This window comes from Tenrec ecaudatus, chromosome 4 (genome assembly GCF_050624435.1).
Source record: "Tenrec ecaudatus isolate mTenEca1 chromosome 4, mTenEca1.hap1, whole genome shotgun sequence".
In the NCBI taxonomy this organism is placed as follows: Eukaryota; Metazoa; Chordata; class Mammalia; order Afrosoricida; family Tenrecidae; genus Tenrec; species Tenrec ecaudatus.
In genome coordinates, this window is record NC_134533.1 from 162,982,362 (window position 1) to 162,988,500 (window position 6,139).

A 6,139-nucleotide genomic window follows, 5' to 3' on the forward strand; every position below is an offset into this window, starting at 1 on the left:
GTTGGCAGAGACTGAATAGCAATTAGATTGTTGTGTGAATGCGACTGTCTAGATGAGGAATAACTCGGTGCTCACAATGAGCATAGCAGTGGTGGTTTAGACACTATTTCAGGAAGTATTCATGTCAGGAGAAAGGAGACGCTTTGTGCCTTGACAAAGACTGACCGGCACAGAGCCTCACCTTTAGTCAGAATCAACTCAATGACTGGATTATGTTCATTATTTTTTAATTAAACATTTTTATTCCTGTTATTTTGATGTTTTATGTAATTCAAAAATTGTAGGAATAGTTGTTATGATTGGCTTGAATTTGGAGATACTATTAGTTATAACTAAAGTAATATCAATGGTAAGTAATATTTTTCAAACAATTATCTCACAGGTCACCTTGAACTACTAGATCCTTTTAATCTCAGAAAGGTGACGCACTCACCTTTATCAGTGCCGGGCTACACATTGGGCTGCCGACTGCAAGGCTGGGAGTGCAAATCCACCGGTCACTTGGTGGAAAAAGATGAGGTGACCTGTTCTTGTAGATTTACAGAGCCACGATGAGGATGAATCAACTCCATAGATGTGGCTCTCTTTCCTCTTCTTTTTATTTTTTATGTTTATTTTGCAATTGTGATAACAGAGAAGTTTAGTGATTTGCCTAAATTTTCCTGGAGTGGCTAAGATTTCATCTCAGGCAACCTGGTTCCAGACTCCTGAGAATGTGAACCGCAGAGAGAAGAACACTTGAAATGTTAGGAAGGAAATGTCCCTGTGACCAAGAAATCAATCTCCTCAAATATGTTTCCCTTAGTGGCACAGTAGGTTAAGCAGTTCACTGCTAACTGCAAGGTTGTTGGTTCCACCAGCCACTCTCAGGGAGAAAGACGAAGTTGTTGCTGCAATGATTTCTCACTGTGGAAGCTTCATGAAGCAGTCTTACGCTCACTGAAAAAGGGAGATTTCACTCAATGGCGGTGGGTTGGGCTTCTTTGATCTTTTTCCATCACTCCAATCAAATATGCTCTTTCTGCTATTGTGTCAGTTGTTGACTCCAGCAGTAATTTAGTGGCCAAGGACAGAAATCTGGTGTTTGTTCTTCGTTAGTTATAATAATCAGAAAACTGGTTGCCATGGAGTTGATTCTGCATTACTGAAACTACATGGTTGTCAGGGTAGACTGTGTCCCACATGATTTTCTGTGGAGAATTTGCCAGAAGTAGATCATCAAGCCGTTAATAGGTTTTAATCTATATTTAACAGGTGTACTCAAACCTTCAAGCCTCCCTTCGATGGTGTTAGCAGTTTGTACTGCTGGGGGACTGTTGTTGACATTAGAACCATTTAAAGAAAAATGAATTTAATCTTTAGTGAGGAGAATAAACTGTGAAAATAGATCCCCCAAACAAATTCATAATGATAAATTACAAAAACTAGGAGACAATAAAGAAGAGTGTTCAGCGACTAGAGCAGGGAACTTGACTCTAAACTGCAGGTGGGGAGCAAACGGGCCTGCACGGGGTCTTTGCAGGTGAGTTCTGAGTGTGTTCAGGAATTAGTGAAGCTGAGGGTGGGTGCCCCAAGTATTATCTTCCTCCTCTGCTCTTGAATATGGTGTCATACTGACATTAATACTGACATTGATACTGACATTGATACTGACATTGATACTGACATTGATACTGACATTAATACTGACATTAATACTGACATTAAAAGTACTTTAATGCTATCTGACTTTAGTGATGTTTCCTGCCTCCTGTTCCCTTCCCCACCTAAAACAAAACAAACAACACTCAATACCATCGAGTCAATGCTGACTCATAGTGACCCTTGATAGTTTCTGAGACTAACTTGTTTAGATGGGTAGAATGTTCAGTCTCTCTGTTGCGTGCAGAGCTGTTGGCGGTTTTGAACTGGGGACGATGCAGATTGAAGCCCAAGGCAGAGCCACCACACCACCAAAGCTCCGAGTTATTTTGTCATGATGAATTTACAGTTATAGCAGCATAAATAATTATCTTCTGTAGATTAAGTTCAATCAAAGTAGTCGTCCTGTAGTATTCACCTTCTAAATTGTTCCTTAAGAATGAGGAGGACTTGAGTTGCTGAACTAAAAGGGCATTCCAAAGATTTAAAAGAAGAAAAACACTTACACAAACACATAATGTATTTGATACTCTAGCAAATGTTCTCTAATCTATATTCCAGTATAAATCCAAACCCATTTAAAATAAAATTTCCAGAATGGAGGGTAAGAGTTCCAACTAAATAAAATAAAGTCATTAAGAATAATTCAGAGATAACAATTGAGTTTGCCTTGATTTATGTTATTTACAGATAGACTTTATGCAAGTTCTGGAAACAACAACTTTTAGTGTGGTTGCCCCTGCCTTCAAGTAGAATCTAGTTTATAGTGACCTACATAGAAACGAGTAGAAGTGCCCAGTAGGTTCAGGGTTGTCAGCATTTACCAAAACAGAATGCCTTGCATTTCTTTAATGGAGAAGCTGGTGGGATGGCACATGCCAAACTTTTGCTTAATACTAAATCACCAGCAATCCTTTTGACAGGGTTAAACTTACTTTTTTTTAACTAGGGGATTGCATCATCATATTTGTGTGTGTTCTTAAATATAATAATCTGTGTGTGAGGTGTACCATGGGATTTAGGGACACAATTGATAAAACTAGAAATATGGACCGAACACATATCTTAAGTACTATTGTGGAAAATAATATTCAGAGATTCCTGACCAAATTTTCAGTCTTCTTCCCCTATGGTGTTGATCAGATTGTGTTTTAGCAATTGTAGCATGCCAATGAACCCTGGCATTTAAGTTAATAAGGTCTAAATGAAGACATAGCTTGTTCTCTGAGTGGTTGTAACAGCCTGCTGGGTTTCATCAGTCATGAAACAGCTCGTGCTGGGTCTAAACAAAGAAGAAAAATATATTTTAAATGATCCTAAAGGGGTGGGCGGTATTACTGCTTTTAAAAAGGCACAGGAATGTATTGGTTACACTAGTGTCAGCACTGGCATATAAACACTAATAATGTACGAAAGATTCAGTTATATAATTGTTGTTCCTTTTTTATAAGGGTAAAGATAAACACTAATTTTAAAGATTAGAGTCCTAGCCGGCTGTTGTTTGAATGGAATTTTTTAAAAAATTGAAATAATACGTCCATTTAAATTTAAATTCTATACAAAAATCAAATCATTTGCTTCTGTAAAAATGTTCTCCTATTTTACGTACAAGAACAACATTGTTAAGCTAAGGGCTTCAGGAGAACCCTATTTAAAATCATGGATTTGCATCAACAAAACAATTACATGACAGTATTGAGAATTAAATTCTTTTTCAAATAGTTTGTCGTTCTAAAATACATTTTACATGATCTAAAATACCATATATTTGAGGACTTGTTTAAAATATATGTTTGAAGAAGTTTTCAAAACTACATTTTGTTTTTTATGTCAAGTTCAGATTCCTAAACAATCACACCCACACCTCTTTTTTTTAACATCCATCCATGACATAGGAAAAAAATGAATTTTTTTTCAAAAGTTTACCATTGAAGTAAAATAAAAGAAATTAAAATACATGTAGCTTTAATTATCATATATCTTTCCATTGCCACTTAGTAAATTCTGACACATAACAACACTAAATAGGGTTTCTGAACCTGTGCACTTCTACAGCACCAGAGAGCCTCATGGTTCTTTCTTGCAACTGCTAGTAGGTTTGAACTGCCTGAATTGCTGTCAGAAGCACAATGCTTAGTACAAAGTATCACTAGATTAATCGTATATGATATAGCATCCTGTTTTAGTTCTTTTTAATCCCATGCTTACTGATATTTCCTGAGTTAGATGGTCTTTATTATGTGTATGGATAATTTTTATATTCTGTTTTCTCAGATTTTTGTTTTTTGCTTCTTTATAAGACATTTTATTGCGATTGGGTGAAGGTTCATAGAGCAAATCAGTTATTCAGTCAGTCTATGATTCATACTAATTTTGTTTCATGTCATTGATTACAACCCCCACATTTAACATGACTTATTTCACTTCTTTTCTGTGTCTTCCGTTTTCAGTTGTTTCATTTTTATGTTCTGAATGTGGATTGCATCACATACATGTTTTTCTGCATCCATTGAGACCACATCTCACTCTCTCTCTTTTAAAATTATGATGGTTTTAAGGTATGGCTATTATAATATCTATTAAAGATGTTGTCATCTTAATTATAAGTGAGATTAGGGTATCTTAGTTTATCATATCTATCTACTTAAGGGGCCTTGGTGGTGCAGTTTTTACTTATTGGCTTGCTAAGTGATGGGATAAAAATGTCTAGATTTTTTTTTCTCACCAATGCAGTTTTCAATGATCTAAAACTTTGGACATATAATCAGCAAAGGCAGGTCCCTGGAGAAAGATATCATGCTTTATAATGTGAAGGGGCAGCAAAAAAATAGGAAAGCCCCATCTTGGTGGATTGACACAGTGGCTGCAACAATGGGTTTAGACAACAAAACAATTGTGAGGATGTCATAGGACGGGGTCGTGTTTTGTTCTATTGTGCATAGGGTTGGTATGGTCAGAACTGACATGATGGCATCTAAAAACAACAAACAGCAGCACTTGGTACTCAATATTCTTCACCAGCACAGTATCCAGCGTTCACATACATAGGAGGTCATTGGAAATATCATGGCTTGAGTTAGATACACTTTTGTTTTCAAACTGACATCCTTCCTCGTCAATACTTTCAAGAGGTCTCGTGTAGTGGACTTGCCAGATGCAATACTTCCTGTGGTTAATGCATGGCTATTTCCATGAGCATTGATTGCGAATGCAAGCAAGATGGAATATTTGATATTTTTAATTCTTTCTCTGTTAGCATGAAGTTATCTATTCTTCCAATTGTGAGGATTTTTGTTTTCTTTACATTGAATTGTAATCATACTGAAATTAACTTATAGTCTTCAAACTTCATCAGCAAATGCTTTAAGTCCTCCTCACTTTCAGTACTCAAGGTTGTATCATCAACAAATTTTAGGTTGTTAATAAGCCTTCCCCAAAATTCAACGCCATATTCTTCTTCATGTAGTATTGATGGTCAGATCATTTGTCAGCATACGGTTCGAATAAATCTGGTGAAAGAATACAACCCAGGCACTTACCTTTCCTCATTTAAACCTTTGAACCATACAGTTTTCTCTTGTTCTGTTCGAATGACTGCCTTTGGTCCACATAAGACTCCTCCTGAACACAATGAAGTGTTCTGGAATTCCCATTCTGCTAAATGCTACCCATAGTTGGTTTTGATTCACCCAGTCGTACGCTTTTGTAGAGAGAAAATAACACGGACACTTTTTTCTATTCTTTACTTTCAGCCAACCAACCTCCGATGTCAGCTGTGCTCTTTCCTTTCATGTCCTCTCTGAATCCAGTTGAATTTTTGGAAGCTCCTTGCTGATATTCTGTCATAACCATTGTTCTTACTCTAATCAGCTTGTGATATTTCTTTCTGCTTCCAGTTGAAGTTGCAACTGATGATCTATTCTTCAGTCAGTGCCTGACCTTGTTTTGGCTGTTAATATTTAACTTCTCCGTAGTTGCTTTGCATAGATACAGTCAATTTGCCTTCTATGTATTTCATTTGGTGAAGTCTATAATTTTGCTATTTATTTTGTTGAAAAAGATACCTTCAACGAAGGAATTGTTGTTATTGCAAAATTCTATCATGGGTCATTATCTTTGTTTCTATCACCAAGTTTCCTTCCTTTGTTTCCAATTTATAATTCCCATCACCAATAATGATGAATGTTTCCTGCTTGCATTTTTCATCTATTTCAGACTGAACATGTTGGTGGAATTCAATTTCTTCATCACTAGCTACAGTAAACAGAGTGAGGAGGGGGGCATATTTGACTTCCTGTAACTTCCGTATTATCAGTGTGGCTCCAGTCTTCATCCATCTGTACAATTTCTGGCACCAACTCTTCCTCCAGGGCACTCTACAGTAGTATCGAATATAAGATTATGTTGCAAGGGCCACACAGAGCTCACAGACAAGACTCACCACTATGGACGTTTATTAAAAACGTTAATAGGTTACCACAAGTCAGCGTCATTATAC